We start from the raw sequence: 18,197 nt of genomic DNA, 5'->3' as shown, positions 1-18,197 counted from the left end.
TGGGAGCGTGTGGAAGTTCTCCTTCCATTGCTTCTGTTTTCTCAGTGAGACACAGAGCACAGGGTATTGCAGCTGTGGGTAAGGAGATCAGTCTGAAGAGAGGAGAATGTGTGAAATAGTCACCTAGGGGAGAGGGAGAGTCATGGAATAGGGAAAGACGGTCGGGTTGCTGAGACTACACTAAGAACCCTCCAGAGATCCAGTGGTCATGAGTTTAAAATAGGTCTCGTCAGTCAGCAGGATTACCTGTTTCTCTCCAGCCACATTCAGCAGCCTGGGTGCTGGTGCTGAGCAAGCAGAGACTTGTATTTGGAACAAGAACTGTGGTTTGCCAGATCTCTAGAATGAAGAAGGAAAGAGAGGCGAGGGAACTGAGGTGGAAGGCAGGGTTTATAATCCTGTGGAAAGAGCTGAGTGACATTGAGAAAGTAGAGGATCCATGGAATTTAGTCCCACTGGGATTAACAGATCATTAGAGTGACTACCAGAGGGAGTGAATTGGAAACTTAAGAGTTTCAGAACCGTTTAAAGGATCAGTAGAACTTTCTATTGATTAAATATAAGGGTGAGGAAAAGAGTGAAGTCAGGGATGGTATTCAGGCTTTCTCTTGAGTTGACTGGGTAAATATGGTTTCCAAGCTCAGGTATTCACCAGGCCTGGCAGCTAAGCATGTCAGAAAACAAGGAGTGGTTAGGGGCTGTTGTAAACTGGCAGACACGTGGTCCATCCGAAAGGGGATAGCTCGGCTACAGCTGTTATTACCGTGGAGTGTGTGGATCCCAGGCTGCTAGATCCTCCAGTTTTAAAAATAGAGTCAGGGGCGCCTGGGTGGCTCAGTTGGTTGGGCGACTGCCTTCGGCTCAGGTCATGATGCTGGAGTCCCTGGATCGAGTCCCGCATCGGGCTCCCTGCTCGGCGGGGAGTCTGCTCCTCCCTCTGACCCTCCTCCCTCTCATGCTCTCTGTCTCTCATTCTCTCTGTCTCAAATAAATAAATACAAAATCTTTAAAAAAATAAAAAAAATAAAAATAGAGTCAGGTTCTTAATGTACGATCTCTCAATTTATAAATGCTGACTACCTTTTTTTTTCCCTTAGCTGAACAGTGGTGAGTTGTATTTAGACCCCAGACCATTTTTTCCCTTCAGGACATTCTGTCCAGTAAATAAGATCTATGTAGATGAAGCTGCATCTGTAGTTCATCTTAAAAAAGAATTTGAAGACACATGAGGTAGAGGCAAGAACCAGGTGCTGAGTTGTGTGGTCCAGGCCACACATGGAGAGCAATTCTGAGAAGGGGCCCGGGAGAGGTTACAAAGCTCTTGGTGGTGCTGATTATGTGCTATCGCCCAGAACCACGGGCCTTGCCCTCAGGCATGAATTCTTTGTGGTTGCCATCCCATTAACCTTGAACAGTTTCACTGAACTTTATTTTTAGCTTCTGCTTTTCATTTCCAGATTGATAACCAAATGAGGAAGCATTGGCCCACAGTGGCAAGGCCATGCTGAGGGGGTACTCCCTGGCCATGATCTAAGAGGTGGAGTTGGCCCTGGTCACTTTACGCCTTTCTGCAAGCTGCTCACGGGCCTCCGTCTGGAGGCGGTTCATCTACACCTCTGCCTAGGTGATGTCTCGGAAGGATCGGGCTAAAGCCCGGCCCAACAGAGCAGCTGCCAGGGAAGGTATCATGAAGCTAAGACCTCACTCCCATGGGAATTGGACTGAGGACTTCCGTCTCTTGTTAGAAACTTGCCTAAGAGCTTCCTCTGGCTGAGTGCTGGGAGAGGAGACTAGAGACCTGACAGTTGGTGAAGTTCTTCACGGACAGTGGCTATGGTTATTTGCTAAATGTTTGTTATTTTCCACATGTGCCAGGCCCTGTACTGGGCCCCAGGGACACAAACATGACAAGGCAGACATCCCTGTTGTCATGGTGGCTTGCTTCTTGCCTCCTTCCCTCTCTTCATTCATTCCTCAGAATTACCGAGAGACTACTACATGGCGTACATTCGAGTGGCTGTTGGGAATGTATAAAAATTACTGTCAGCCTGCTCAGGGATAGGCAGATAAGTTACAGTACATTTACATTCTGTAATTGAGAGAGCTTGAGAGTTTTGTGAGTCCACAGATGGTATTAAGTGCTATGGGAGATACTGAAGGAGACGGATCATTCCCCATCATCAGGGAGTGTATGGACTAGTGTGAAGAAGGGAAGCCACAGTCCCCCCCCCCCCCAGAAGCACACACGGCTATTTGATAACTTGTATTTCTGATTCTAAGTGTCTTTATATTCCCAGCAATGTACCTGGTGCCCAAGTGCTTAATAAGTGTTGGTTGAATTAATGAATCAGTAAGTATGCTTTGCAAGACAGAAATTAACTTGTTGCTATAATAGAGAGCCATTCTCTCAGAAGGAGTGACTTTTGAGCCAGGGCTGGGAAAATAGGTGGCAGTTCCCACATGAGAAGAAAGGAGATGCCCCAAGGCATATTCCAAACATCAGAAATGGCAGGAGCCACTCAATTAAGCCCAGGAAACAACAGGGGTTCTGTCTGGTGATGAGCACAGGGCATATGGGGAAATGTGGAGAGATGAGAAAGGTCGGGGGCAGGTAACGACGGGACATGGACAGCCAGTCAAGTGAGTTTAGACTTTATTTAGTAGGCCACAGAAGTTTTTAAAAGGTTGCTCCAGAGGGAACTCTCAGAAACTACCATTGGTGGCAGTTTGATGGGTTAATTGGAGGGGCTGCAGGATCAAAATAGGGTTGCATTTTTTAGGGGGGGTGGGGAGCAGGCATGACTGGAGGCTGAGAAGGGCCTAGTGGGAGAAGGAGGGTTTTCTAAGGTACAGGGTCACTGTGAGATGCTAAGGGAGGGTGAGATGAGCAGCATGCCTTTGGAGGCCCTGTCAGCTCAGGTGCCCGACACCCTCAGCAAAGCGCCCCCAACCCCCCAACCCCTCCCCCCCCCCCAAGAGAGATGCTCTTAGAGGAGCTGGCCTAGGCTGCAGATTCTGAGCCTCCAAGGCTACACATAAAATGGCTAACCATGCGGTTTCAGCTGGGCAGGGGGACAAGAAAGGAAACCAGAAGAGGCTAATTCTACACCCCTTCTATGTTCTGTGGCCTCTAACACATTGTTCAGGTGATGTAATTGGAATATTGACAATTGGGCATAAAATGCAGAATGTTGTACATTCATCTCTCGAGGCCTTAATGACCTTCTTTGTCAGCACTCTTCAGATCCTGCTCAGCACTAGCAGCCTGTGAGGGACTGGAGAAAAGTGGGGTGCTTTCTGAAAGCCCAGCCAGCCACCCCGTGCCAGCACCCAGCTGGGGGAGGGGGACATCTAAGCCCAGCACAGTGTGGCTACTTTGATGCATTTTTTTGCTTACTCATTACTAATACTTTGTAGGTAAAGTTTATAGGAAAACAAACCAGTTAGTTCTGAGTGTTTCATGTTAACCTTTTTTCTCTTTGTCATCGCCGAAGAAAGTAGGGCATGTTGTTTGAACAGCATCTGCTCGTGCTACAGCCTGCACCTAAAATTGCAGGTGGGTCTTTCTGTAAGAATCCCGAGCACGTGAACACAGATTCTTCATTTGTTCTGTATATCTTGGTATAAAGGAAAATGACCTCACAGTATGCCTTAATAAGTTCATCTTTAGGGTGGGCTGTAGACCAGATAGACTGTGTGTGTAATGGAGCCCTTTCTATTTCCTGACATTAGTCACTGAAGGAAAACGCCCACATAATAATAAAAATAATACCTAACATCTGTTCAGCACTTTAGAGCTCCCAAGTGCCATATATATTCACAACCAAGTATCAGAAATCGTATATGTGATGTTATACTGTAAACTAGCGAAAGGAAAATAATTATAGCTATTGAGTGTATGGGAAACTGCTCAGTTAGGTAAGGGTTTGTGGTGAAGGGCAGGCAGCTTCTGTTTCTCGAAGCTTTGATGGGGGCAGGGAAGCATTGGAGTGAATAAGAGCCACAGAGTAGGCAGACAGGGGTTCAAATCCCAGCTCTTCCAGCTGGTGGCCTTTAGTGGGCACTCAGTGTCTTTAAGTCCAGGCCTCCTCTTTGTAAAGTGGAGTGATGATTCCCCTTAGAGTTGGTGTGACAGTAGAAAGAAATGGGGTTTGCACCACTTGTCAGGCACCGGCCTGAAGCAGAGAAGGGCACGGCGGCTGATAATGCCTAACCAAGATGGCTAACTTGGTGGTGTGCTGGCAGATCCTGGCATCACTGAACTGTCCTCACCTCTGTTCCTTCACACTGTCGCATGTCCCACCTGTGTTTCTTCTGTTGAGACAGCACATCTGCTTGCTCTTTTTTTTTTTTAAGATTTTATTTATATTTTATTTGAGAGATTTTATTTGAGAGAGAGAGAAACACAGAGCACGAGCAGGGAGGAGAGGGAGAAGCAGGCTCCCTGCTGAGCAGAGAGCCCGACGCGGGGCTCGATCCCAGGGCCCCGGGATCATGACCTGAGCCGGAGGCAGACGCTTAACTGATGGAGCCACCCAGGTGCCCCTGCTCTTTCTTTCTCAGTCCCACTGATACCAGATTTGACCTCATCTACAACTGCACACTGACAACAACCCAATAGCCAGGCTCCAGCATCTCTAACATCCCCTGCATCGCCGCTACCTTGTATCTCATGTATCATGGTGTGACTCTGCTTTCCAAAGCTCTGTTCCATGTTGTTATGAGTTTGCACGGTCTCTCTGTTGCCATACTAAATAAAACCAAACTCTCTTGGATTTCAGTGTCCTCTGAAATCTAGCTAAACCTTAACGCTTTGACTTCATTTCATATGACTCAGTACAGTTTTGTGCTCCATTCACACAGGCATCTTAACCTTAGGCATATGATGAACTCGGTCCTGCCTCTGTGCCTTTGCTTATGCTGTTCCTTCGGCCTAAAATGCACACACAGTATTGTTTATATTTCAAAATATGCATGCATCATCAGTCATAAAAGAAACATGAGGGCCCAGAAATACATCTTTCTTATAAAAAATGATGAGGAGCTTAATACCTTGACACATAGCCCTCTGCTCTCCATTTCATTTCTGCCTTGATAATTAATTTTCTGACAGGGTTGGGATATATTACCTTCATAGTGTCATCAGTACATCCTAGTAAGGTTAGTACCAGAGTATTCAACTGCCCAGAGAAAGATGTTTTTGAATTAGGGGATTTGGAAAGAGCAAGAAGGCAATAATAAGTTTCCTGTTTATAGCACTAAGAAACGTTTTCCTAAGCCTCTCAGAGAATCCTTATTTTACTATTGCTAGGTTTACTGCCATTCCTTAACCTTTTACTTAGATGGAGTAAGCAGATCACGCTCAGGCATTAGCGAAGACCTTGTGTGCGGAGCCCTTCATGGGAAGAGTGCCAGGAACCTCAGCACCGCGAACTGTGGCTTCAGCTCTCAAGCTGTGGAAGCAGAATAGTCAAAAAGCCGTTTAAGTTCACTCCCCAGACTCCTTTCCATTATTTTTCTTCAGGTGTAACTAGGTGTTTTTTTGGACATACAGACTGACTTGCGTTTTTCCTTCTGTCCCTTTATCTCCATAAGAAGAGGTATTGGAAAGCAGAGTGGGAGACAATCTGTTCCCTGTCATACCTCATCCATGATGAATTTCTCTCTCCCATTTTCTAAGGTCTATAGCACCTCATCTGTGGCAGGTAGTAGGAACTTCAATAGCCTAAGGTTTCTGTTTTTGCCAGTTCATTTAAGAGGAGGAGAGACTGCCTTAGGACTGGGAGGCTCTCTTCTCAAGAGCCTCAAGAGGGGTTGTGATTTGTCACTGCCTAAGAGATAGCAGTTACATTTAGGATTTTCTTTTTTACCCAGGATTTTTCTTAGAGGTTTAAGTAGTGGAAAAAGGATCTAGTAACTCTTGTAGTCTAGCTCACTCAGTGAAATTTCTCCTTGTCCAGTAAGTGCTCATTAAATGTAGGCAATTAAGAGACTACTTCTCTTTTTCTATTAGCATTCATTTCCAAGGACAAGGACATTTTTTCAGAAACCTTAAAGCTCGGGCGCCTGGGTGGCTCAGTCGTTAAGCGTCTGCCTTCGGCTCAGGTCATGATCCCAGGGTCCTGGGATCGAGTCCCACATTGGGCTCCCTGCTCAGCGGGAAGCCTGCTTCTCCCTCTCCCACTCCCCCTGCTTGTGTTCCTGCTCTCGCTATGTCTCTCTCTGTCAAATAAATAAATAAATAAAATCTTTAAAAAAAAAAAGAAAGAAACCTTAAAGCTCTTAGTAATGAGCGATTTAAAGTGGCACAAATGAGGAAACATTTTTCTTAGTTTTTATCTCCAAACATATGGTATATTCACAGCCCATAAATTGACAATAACAGCCTGTTTAGTAAAAGGGAAGAATGCTTGTCAGGTTAACCAGGTCAAATACAAATATGCATATGCAGTATGATAACTTCAATGTAAAATGAAAACCACAAGTGTATTCACAGCAGAAAGTGGAGGGGAACTCCACAAGTGGTAACAAAGGTCGGAAAATCATCTGATTTGTTTTTCTTTTACTTCTCTCTCTGTGTCTTTGTTCTCCGACTTTTCTTTGCTCAGTGTTACTAACTTTATAATCAAAACGTCACTTTTAAAAAATCAGGTGGTGATGGGTGTGTATCAGTTTGGTGCTTATTTAAATGTTATTTTTAACAAAAGAAAATGGGGGGAAACGTGGTATAAAATATGGAAGAATAAGTGATTAAATACAACGTGTTGAATATAGGGGTTGTTCACTTGGGCAGAAATGGGGAAACCTCAGCTATCTGGAAGATCACCAAGAAGCAAGTCAGTTGTCTGGTTAAATGAATTAACACCTAGAAAGTGCTTTGAGCAACGCTTGGGATAAGATAAGCTAGTTATTTTCTTCATTGTTATCATTTTCATTCATTATCACCCCTGGGTACTAGCACACTTTATAATACCTTGTACACTGATAAGAACAGATACTACACTTGATCTTAGCCAAAAGGCCGAGAAGCGATATATAATACCTTGTACAAATTGTAGCACTCACTAAATGCTTTCGAGTTAATCTTTCTAGACCCTTCACAGCTCTGGTTCATCTAATAGCTGTGTCACATTTGGACTTTGATGCCCAGAACTAAACTGAGCACAGAATGGCAGGCACGATCTGACAAGTGCAAAGATGAGTGGGACTACCTCCTCCCCTGTCCCAGTCATTGTCTGTCTGGTAATGTTTGATTGGTGGCCAGTCTCATCTTTGTCTCCTGTTAAGCTCGCAATCTATGAGAACATCAAAGTCTTTTTCTCATAAATGTGGTAACTGTTAAGACCGTTCTTTTACTCTGATCTGTGCTCTTGACATTTTTTGAATTAAATTATTTGACTTGATTCCTACTAAATAAAACCTGTTTTGTTCTGGCCCCTCTTTCAGCCTGTTGAGGTGTTTTTATTGCTAATTCTCTTTTGCTCTCTTCTTAAGCTTTGTGCAGTTATGACTTTTTCTGGAGCAGAACACTGATTTACATGTGGGCCTGGAGAGGAACAGGACAGAGAGCCCTGTGCGCTAGCATTTAAGGCTTTCTCATCGGTTGGCGTGGGAGAACCTCTCAGGCCCTTGTTCGCCACCTGTTTATGCTTTTGTTGATGATGCTAACAAAGTTCGGGGGCAGCAGCAACACAATATTAAGGAAGCTGAGGTGTAGAAAAATAATTGATACTTACCCTTATTTGGATGTGAATGACCTACGTATATTTTCCTAAAGGCAAGATAGATAACCATTTAAAGAGTTGTCTCCTTCCTTCCCTCAGGATACAAGCTCTCCCGTATAGTGAGGAAGCTCTTGGCTTACAGGTTATGGGAAGTTCTGTTAAGTTCAGAAAGAACCATGCATTTAAAAGAGGAAAAAGCTGTATTCCCTGCAACATGCTCATGTTCTTTCATTGTTATCCCCAGCAGCCAGATATGTCCTCCAGCACGCCCACCCATCACTCAGCAGACAGGCTGGTGTTTCAGTGCTTACAGGGAGCAGTGCTGACTAACTCCTGTACTTGCTCGTCTGAGGATGGATAGGTATGCTGAGACATTAGTAACAACATGTATGCTAACACAGTGAAAATTTCTGAGAAGCAAAATTATTACATATTCCTAAATAGGTAACTCAGCATATGAGGACTTTTACATTACTTTCCCCAAAAAAGATAAGCCTTCTATATTCATAGGATACATTGTAAACATCTGGTTACATGGCATTTAAATTTCTTTGTTTCTCTTATTTGACAAAAGTTTTAAATCTCTGTGTATTTACAAACTTGGCAGACGTGGAATATTTTTTCAAGCTATTGTTGTAAGCAAACAAACAGCTTAGAAAAATTCACAGGTAGGTGATTTTATCCCAACCATCTGCTTAAATCTCAAAGGCAACTTGAGTTAGCCCTTAGCAAGCTCAGAAACTGTATATAGGGTGCCTGGGTGGCTCAGTTGGTTGAGCGACTGCCTTGGGCTCAGGTCATGATCCCGGAGTCCTGGGATCAAGTCCCACATCGAGCTCCCGGCTCAGCGGGGAGCCTGCTTCTCCCTCTGACTCTCTCCCCTCTCATGCTGTTTCTCGCTTGCTCTCTAATAAATCAATAAAATCTTAAAAAAAAAAAAAAGAAACTGTATATAAATATGTGTGTAGTGAAATTTTTCTATGTAGTACATGTATCTTCTAGGTTAACATGTTGGTTTGAAAAACATATGTATAAAGATGTAGCTGTTCATTTTCCTGGTGTATCTTTAGTTTCTAATTTTATATGTGAACAGGTTTGACTTACGTAACTTTAAAAATTATTTAAAATATCTTTGTATCTACAAGTTTCTATTCATATATGATCAATTCCATTTTATAGAGCGATTGAGCTTCTGAAAAGTTGTTGAGGCCTTGAACTTTTAAAAGTGAAATTATTTTTAGATGTCCTAAAAGAGCTCTTTATTTTTTTATTTTTTAATTTTTTTTTGGTAAACATTTATTCATTCATTCATTCATTTATTTATTTGCGAGAGAAAGATAGTGCACGGGAAGAGGAGCAGAGGGAGAGAGTGTCTTAAGCAAATCCTGAGCTCGGAGCCTGTCTTGGGGCTCTATCTCAAGACCCTGAGATCATGACCTGAGCTGAAACCAAGAGTCAGACATTTGGGGCACTTGGATGGCTCAGTCGGTTAAGCATCTGACTTGGCTCTGGTAATGATCCCGGGGTCCTGGGATTGAGCTCTGTGTCAGGTTTCTGCTCAGCGGGGAGTCTGCTTCTCCCTCTATTCCCCCCCACCCCCCGCGCACTCATGCTCTCTCTCTCTCTTTCAGATAAATAAATAAAATCATAAAATAAAATTTTTAAAAAGTCAGATGCCTGGCCGACTGAGCCACCCAAACACCCCTAAAAGAGTTCTTTAAAAAGAAAGGAATAATCACTTCTAAATTTTTCTGTGATCTTAGTGATCTCTTTATCATGGTTTCTTAAAACAGTTTACATCTGTGTGTAATTTGTGAGACCAGGATAGAATGTCTCTGAGTTTGACTGTGCAGAGTATCATCTCCAGCCCGGTGGGGAAGGGGGGTGGCAGTGTTGCCATGGGAAATACCAGGAAAAGAAAAGTGTTCCAGAAAATGTTTATGAAACATTTTACATAGTATATATATTACATTTTCTTTTAACAGGCAATCTCAGTGTAGTTTACGAATACGTTCTCTAATAAACATGATGTGATAACATGAGTTTTAGTTTCCTGACTAGCCTCCAGAAATCTGTGCCTTAAATGGCTTGTTATCAATTCTTTGCCACTAATAGTATGTTTCCAGGGCTTGGGCAGAAGTCACAGTGTGGGGAGAGGGTCATTACTCAAGGACTCCCCTTTGGTAGGTGGGAAGGCAAAGGGGTGAATTGGGAGTGATAAAGGATAGCTGGAGAGAGGCCCAGAGGGAGGAGTGGGGGGGGATCAGGAAGAGGCCTTGGAGATCACGTTGTCTAATGTCATCATCTTACAGTAGGGGAAACAGAGATCCAAGAAATCTGTGTTGCTGGCCCAAGGTCACATAGCTAGTGGCTGAAAAGGACCTAGGGTCCAGGTCTCCTGATCCCCAGCTCAATTTATACACCAGCAGGTGCTGATAGGAGCTGAAAAATCCACAAGTCTACACTCTGGGGCTTTGTGGGGAGAGGGGCTGTGAAGAAAGGTAGAAGGTGGGGAAAGCTTCTGTGTAGGGACCAGGTTTTACCTCCCCTGGAGGACAGAGATAGCAAGAACTAAGCAGAGAGGTCAGGGCCCTAGCCAAATAGATTAGCATTCAGGACAGAGTCCAGTGTAACAATGAGAAATTGCCATAGCACAGCGCTGATGATAATAACTACTAGGCATTGGGCTGTATGTTCTGTTGTAACATATCCTTTAATTTTCATAGTAACCCCGGTAGAAAAGTGCTTTGTTTCCATTTTCAGAGGAGGGTGCTGATATTCAGAGTTAACACGGCTTGCCCAAAGTCACATGGCTTGCTGTAAGAGAGAGTGCCATGATTTGAACCTGTCTTCACCACATCTTTTTTATTTCCGCAGTGTTATGCTGCCACACCAGAATCATAGATCAGAAGGGACTGGGCAGATGTGACAGTGTCAGAGATGGGGACATGGGGTAAGGTGCAGCATGATGTGTGTCTGGTCCTGGAGGCTTACAGTGAGGGAACAACATGGGGTATAATCGGAGGCCACCTCACCTGGTGCAGCAGTTAAAAGAAGGAATTCCCACCCCATCCCTGTACTTACTCCTGAGGAACTAAATAAAGATGACTCGTTATCTCTCCAAAATGTTGCGGAGCCTGCATATATGGTGTCGTGCCCATAGGCAACTGATACCGGGTATGTGTGTGTTGGGGGGGGGGATTCTTGGGCTCCTAAAACTTGTAGAATATTTAACACAAGTAAGCAGCTGATGCCTGGGTACCAGAATCCACTGATGCTCTGGAAGTGATGCCACCACAGACGTTTGTCAGCTCTTAGGATTTCAGGGGCGCCTGGCTGGCTCAGTCAGTAGAGCCTGCAGCTCTTGATCTCAGGGTCATGAGTTCAAACCCCACCTCGGGCGTAGAGCTTGCTTAAAAAAATGAAAATCAAAACCAAATCTAAGGATTTCAGAGCAGGAGAACTGAGATGGTGAGAAATGGAAAAACTACAGCCTGATGAGGAGTCATAAGTATCCGTGGATTCTAAACATCATTGAAGTTTAGCCCAAAAAGGGCTTTGGGTGAAGACTTCCACTCCACTTTTACAGGGAGAGAAAGGGAAGCATTAGTCATTGAGCATCTTACAGTGTTCCAGATATTAGGTGCTTTCCAATCCTCACAAATCCTACAAAGGAAATACTCTCACTTGCTTTGGATCAGGAAATTGAAGTTTATTTTATTTTTTTAAAGATTTTATTTATTTATTTGTCAGAGAGAGAGCATGCGCACAAGCAAGGGGGGCGGCAGGCAGAGGGAGAAGCAGGCTCCCCGCTGAGCAAGAAGCCTGATGCGGGACTCGATCCCAGGACCCTGGGATCATGACCTGAGCCGAAGTCAGAGGCTTAACCATCTGAGCCACCCAGGCCCCAGGCAGTTGAAGTTTAGAGATCATTTGCTGTGGGCCACTTAACACATGCACAACAGTTTCACTGAGATACACAGACGACCCCCGACTTATTATGGTTCAACTTAACGATTTTTTTGACTTTACAGTGGTGCAAAAGTGATACATGTTCAGTAGAAAACGTGCTTCAGATTGTGAATTTAGATCTTTCCCAGGCTAGCAATACTTGGTACAATACTCTCCTATGACGCTGGGCAGTGGGCTGAGCTCCCAGGCAGCCACAGGATCACGGGGGTACACAATATACTGACAACCATGCTGTACCCATACAGCCGTGCACTTTCAGTACAGTATTGAATAAATTACATGAGATCTTCAGCACTTTATTATAATAAGATAGTCTCAGTGTTCGTTGATTTTGCCCAGACATAGGCTAATGTGAGCACGATTAAGGTAGACTGGGCTAAGCTGTGGTGTTTACTAGGTTAGGTATATTAAATGCATTTTTTAAAACATTTCATTCATTTATTTATTTTTTAGAGGTGGGAAGGGGCAGAGGGAGAGAGAGAATCCCAAGCAGGCACCACACCCAGCACTGAGCCCAATGTGGGGTTCAGGCTCATGACCCTGACATCATGACCTGAGCTGAAATCAAGAATCAGACACTTAACCAACTGAGCCACCCAGGCGCCACTGTTAAATGCATTTTCGACTTACAATATTTTCAACTCACAATGGGCTTATTGGGCTACAACCCCATCCTAAATTGAGGAAGATCTGTACTTTACGTACTGTAACATTCACCTGTTCTTTTTTTTTTTTTTAAGATTTTATTTGACAGAGAGAGCACAAGCAGAGGGACAGAGAGGGAGGAGCAGGCTCCCCACTGAGCGAGGAGCCCGATGTGGGACTCAATCCCAGGACCCCGGGATCATGACCTGGGCCAAAGGCAGCCGCTTAACAGACTGAGCCAGCCAGGCGTCCCATACATTCACCTGTTCTAAGCATATAATTCCAAAGTGCCTTTTAAGGTAGAAAGTTTCCTGTCATTGAAAATGTTTGAGTAGAAGAGGCTGGAAAACTTTTCAGTCAGGGCTATAGTAGAGGAATGTTCTGTTGATTTTAAGTAATGCACAATTGGTTTCAGTATCCCCAGAGTGCTGAACAGCTAGCTGTTCACTTCAGTGTTTTAAACTTTGATGGATGCATGAAAAAGGAAGGGCCCAGAAGACATTTTAGTTGAGCTTGTCATCTTCACTTTGTGCACTAGAACTGCAGAGGAGTTTTTTGTTTTGTTTTGTTTTTTTAAGATGTATTTATTTTTAAGAAAGAGAGAGTGTGGCAGGGAGGGGCAGAAGGAGAGGAAGAGAGAGTTTTAGGCCGACTCTGCACCAAGCGCAGAGCCCAGCACAGGGCTTGATCTCACAACCCTGAGATCAGGACCTGAGCCAAAACCGAGAGTCAAATGCTTAACCGACTGAGCCACCCAGGCGCTCCTGCAGAGGAGCTTTTCAACACTTCTGATGCAGATATGAGGCCCACCCGCTGAGGCCAGCCTGACAAGTCAGCACTTCTGTGCTTGGGGCCCGGCCTTGAGCACACTTTAGAGGCTCCCTCACATTTTTCTAGGGTACAGTTGTGCTGAAACTGCTTTCCTCAGCCGAGGAGGGTTTCAGGTGCCCTTAAAAGGGTTATTTATGAAGGGTCAAAGACCCAAACCAGCCCCGTCCCACCAGCAGCCACAGTTCTACCTATAGTTGCTCCTCTGAGCCCTAATGGTGACTCAGCCACATCCAGCCGCCTTCTATCTGCTGCTGCCGACCTACGTCCAGCTCTTTCAAGATGTCGGAGGCCCCCTTGGCAGTTTAACCAGCGACGGTTTGTCTCATGACCTTTTAATCAGATGCACTTTCGTCTGTCTCTAATTCACATCCACCAGACATTTCTGCAGAGCTGGAGGATAGAAAGGTCCTCAAGAAAAGAGTAAGTGTGAGTTCCATCTCCGGATCTGATCAGTGTTCCTGCTTTCAGAACAATGATTTTATCCATATTTGAACGTTCTGTATCTCTTCTTCAAGTGTACAGGTCACTACATGTATGCCTACATCAGAGGATCAGTGCTTTCTCTTTTATCTTCTATATAGAGCTTGTATCGTTAACTGATTATAGTGTGGTCCCGCGCAAATCTAGCCAGGAGCCGGAAGGTACCAGAACTGGTGGCCTTGGGGAGCCTATAAAAATGCTTCTGCACCTCAGCTTCTTTGTAAAATGAGACTAGCAATTCCTGCCTAAGTGTCACTTTAAGAATCCAGTTAAAGACTGTGTGACAATGCCTCACAATGGCGTCATGTATTGCACTCTTGCTGTGTACCAGGTGCTGTTACTCGTCCTTGGGGAAACAAGCCTGCATAAGTAACGATCCCTGCCCTGGAGAATCTTACAGCTCCGTCAAGAAGGTAGATTCAAAGCCAGGTAATTGTAAAAGGGTGCGCAGGCTCCAAAACGCACAGGATGCTCTGAGAGCCTCAAAGAAGGATTAGAAGGAATAGGGTACTGGCATAGAGATTTCGGGAAGGCTTCCCACAGGTGCTGATGGGCGACAAAGGGGAAGTCAAGGTGAGTCCGAGAAAGCTCGATATTCCCGGCAGAGGGACCAGAGTGGCAGAGGTGTGTAGATGGGGACCGAGGAGGGGGTCATAAGTGTTTTATTCAGTTCTCGTTTGCTTTCCCTAGGGAGAAATGACCTTTTTATTACACAGAGTGCTTTGAGAGGGTTCAAAGGAAGAAAGAAGGCAAGAGATGTAGTCATTTGTTTTCCTCCTCATTTGCCTGATTTTGTGTAGGTGTCTGGGATATGGAACAGGAACGAGGCTGAGTGATTTTTGCACATCAGCAAAACCCCAAGATTAAAAAGAACACTTTGTCCAGGTCAGGTGCCACGTATATGTTTAACACTTGAGGTGGGCATTGCAGCATAGTGGTACTTACAGAAAGTCTCTCTCAGAGGAAGCAGGCCGGTTTTCATAAAGAAAGCTTTTATAGCTCAGGAGGTCTGAATTGTGATTAAACTGAGGGATGGTCTACAAGCCATGCAGAGCACTTAGCAAGAGCATCTGTTGAGCCTCACAGTAATTTTCTGTGTCTGCCCCAATTTTATAGCCAGCAAAACCACAACACTATCCCTTTCAAGACTGTTCTTAAAGCAGCCCCCTCATCTGGTTTACATGTCCTATCCTCACCCTGCGTCCTTCACAGTTGTACTCCCTCGGGAATCGCGAAACCCACAAAGCCGTGCATCCAGCAGTGATTTCATTTCTTCGGCGATGGCCAATGGAGGCAGTAGGGGCACCAGGAATGTAAATGGTGCCCAGTTCTTGTGCTGTGTGCTCTCATGCCCTCCGTTGTCAAGCCTGGGCCCCATCCAGCCAGACTTCCTCCTGGCTGGGGAACAGATTGTGCCCATGCATTTCTAGTCCAGGGAATCCTGTCAGAAGGGCAAATGGCTTCATCAGAAGAATGTGATAACCGGGGGCCTACTCTCTCTTGCCTCTTCCGTTGACTGTCAACAACACGTGGCGTTGAGGCGGCGGCGGGGGGGGGGCAGACCGCAGCGCTTTTTCATGGCGGCTTGAGTTCTGAGCTGCCTGTCTGAGCCCCAACCCCTGGCGCCTGTGGGTGTCCAGAGGAGGGGCTCTACTAAGTGGGAAGGGCTCCCGGGAGGCAGCGGGAGACCCGCATTCCGGTTCCTGCTCTGCCCCCACACTGGCAGCTTTGGCCTTGAGTAGGTTGTCACCAGTGGGTTGTAACTTCTGTCCCACAAAAGGAGAAGGATCGCTGCAGTTCTCTCTAGATCGAAGCTGGCAGGAATCGAAGTGGCAAACCTCCCTCGAGCTGCGTCGTTGCCCCATTTTCAGCTGCCATCTCTTCGGTTCCCACTGTCTTCTTCACTCTTCCTTCTCTACCCACCTGCCCTTACCCGACTCCCTTCTTTCAGGCCTGCCTCTCAGTGTCTGGAGGGAATCCTTTGGTGCCCAGGTGGGGCTAGATTACCAGGTAGGCAGGTGAAACATGCGTTTAGGGCACCTGCAAAGCAAAGACACCACTAGGAAATGTTTTCAAAAGAATTTGATATTGGGGCGCCTGGGTGGCTCAGTCGTTAAGCGTCTGCCTTCGGCTCAGGTCATGGTCCCAGGGTCCTGGGATCGAGCCCCACGTCGGGCTCCCTGCTCCGTGGGAAGCCTGCTTCTCCCACTCCCCCTGCTTGTGTTCCGTCTCTCACTGCTGCTCTCTGTCAAATAAAATCTTTAAAAAAAAAAAAAAGAATTTGATATTCACTGCTTTAAAAATATATATATATCAAAGTGACCATCATGGAGGAAAAGCAGACTTTTGCTGGACTTCCTTAGTATTTTATGGTTTATCATTTTAATTTAAATTCTACTTGGGGGAACTCTAATCTTTTCAGTATTTAGGATCACTGAAGGCTTAATCTACCGCTAAACTTCCGGGACTCAGCCTTTGCACGAAAGCCTCAGAGAGGTAAAGGCAAAAGCACGCTGCTTTGCTCCTTGCCCTTTTCTCTGGACTAGCCACGTGTGCGCTTATTTTAGTATTGTAACAGGTATTTCTGTAGCACCTGCTCACTCAGAGCCTTCCACTGCACTGTGTACTTCCCAGGTGAAAATGTCCACGGTGGGAGTTCGGCCTTGGGACAGACATAGGCCAGGAAGAGAGATGCAAGACCATAAGCCACACACATACCTCCTTCCAGAAATTACAGTCAAATTGAGACATGAGTTATGCTCCAGAACAATTACATGGAAAAAGTAGCCATAAAAATGTGAAGGAGTGCTATAGGAACTTAGAGACAGAGCAGTTTCTGGAAGATGCTCCCCGCCGAAGGGACCTTGAAGGAAAGGTGGTGGAGAGTTTTGCCATATTAACAAAATGTGCCTATCTGGCCTGTTACTTTCTTTCTAAGTTCTAAATCCCATGATGTCAACTGTTGGCTGCTACGTCTTCTCAGAGCTGCCCCAAACTAGTTTCTTCCAGACTCAAGCACTCTGTCTCTGTTCTTCCATATCTCTCCTGCCCTGGCTTTGGTCCTTTGAGCCTGCTCCTTCTGATAAGCCACTGGAACCACTGAGAAGAAGAGTCAAGTTGAGTCCCCTGGGACCACAGAATAAGAGGGCTTTTTTTCTAGTGGACTCTCCATGTGGCTGCCTGGGGGACCTGTGGGGTCCCCCAGGTCCTTGCTTTCTCCACAGTCTGGTTAAGCACATGTCCTTATTGTCATTGTTGCCGTCACTACTGTCACTATCAAAGGTAGATGTTTAGAGTGCTTACAGTGTGCCAGGCACCGTGCTAGAGTGTTGTGGTCCGGATTCATTAACTCCTCACCACAGCCTCAGATGAGTGCTGTTTTTTCCATCTCACTGATGAGGGAAAGGGAGGGACAGAGATGTTAAGTAACCACCCTGAAGGTCACACAGCTAATAAATGGCAGAGCCAGAATTTTTACTCTTGCGGTGGGACTTTTCTGAGCCCTGCTCTTAACCATGACACTGTGCTATGTATTCAAAGGAGGAGGAGCTGGGGAGGTCTGGTGGGCTGGGAACAGCATGGGGAAAGTGGTAGTGCTTTGTGTTTGAGGAGAAGAACTGATACTGAGTTTCTTTCCGTCAAGTTGAAGCTGGTTTGAACTGTTGACAAGAAAGAGCTTCCTCTTAAATATATTAGATAGTATCTTTTCTCTGTAATGCCATGTTTTTTTCATTCTCCTCTTCGTGGTTTTGTTTTGTTTTGTTTTGTTTTTGTTTTTGTTTTACCCTATATCTGATCAAAACAAAAGTCTGATAGGGATGCTTTTTCAATGACGTACACAGTCTCACATTGCCAAGTGTAATTTCCACTCAGGTGACATTGTTCTCACCACTGAGGGAAATGGCAGGATTAGCCAGAAAGGCTGGTATTAGGTATCTTACCTCTCACTCTCCATGCAAGCACAATTACACACATTGAAATGTGTCTTTTCAGCATTCTGGTGTTGTTTATTGATTTTTTTTAAAAAAGAGGGTTTCCTTCCAAAAGCTAAATATTGTTTCCTCTGCTTCTTTACCACTACTGACTTTTGGGGGTGTTTGCTGACATTCGTAATAGTGGTGATAACCATGACTCCTAAAAAGGAGTTTCTTACTTTATGAACATTTCAATCTGCTACTTCCCTTGAATGGAGTTCTGAGGACTAATTTTTTTTTAAGAGTTTATGTATTTATTTGAGAGAGAATGAGCAGGGGTGAGGGGCAGAGGGAGAGGGAGAAGCAGGCTCCCTGCTAGCAGGGAGCCTGATGCTCGATCCCAGGACCCTGAGATCATGACCTGAGCCAAAGGCAGACGCTCAACCGACTGAGCCACCCAGGCGCCCCTGAAGACTAATTTGATGCCTCGGACTGAGCCCAGAAATTTTATAGTTGCCTCTGAATTGATTTCTTCCAAACATAAGTATACTTTTAAGATCATCTTAATAACTCTGGTATCTGACATCCACTGGTCATTTATTTATTTAGTGGCTTGGGAGGCTCCAGTTAC

At 45.1% G+C, this 18,197-nt stretch overlaps 1 protein-coding gene and 1 pseudogene across 8 annotated transcripts in view; one reads left to right on the top strand and one right to left on the bottom strand.

Annotated features, from left to right (window-relative positions):
- LRRC8D (leucine rich repeat containing 8 VRAC subunit D) overlaps window positions 1-18,197 on the top strand; it is a 115,619-nt gene that overhangs the window by 62,990 nt on the left and 34,432 nt on the right. The gene's annotated exons all lie outside the window — the stretch shown is intronic.
- On the bottom strand, window positions 6,894-7,033 carry LOC118020505 (annotated as a pseudogene).

The sequence above is a fragment of the Mirounga leonina genome, unplaced genomic scaffold (genome assembly GCF_011800145.1).
Source record: "Mirounga leonina isolate KUSES-001 unplaced genomic scaffold, KU_Mleo_1.0 Mir_173, whole genome shotgun sequence".
Lineage (NCBI taxonomy): Eukaryota > Metazoa > Chordata > Mammalia > Carnivora > Phocidae > Mirounga > Mirounga leonina.
This window is presented reverse-complemented; position numbering and strand designations above follow the sequence as displayed.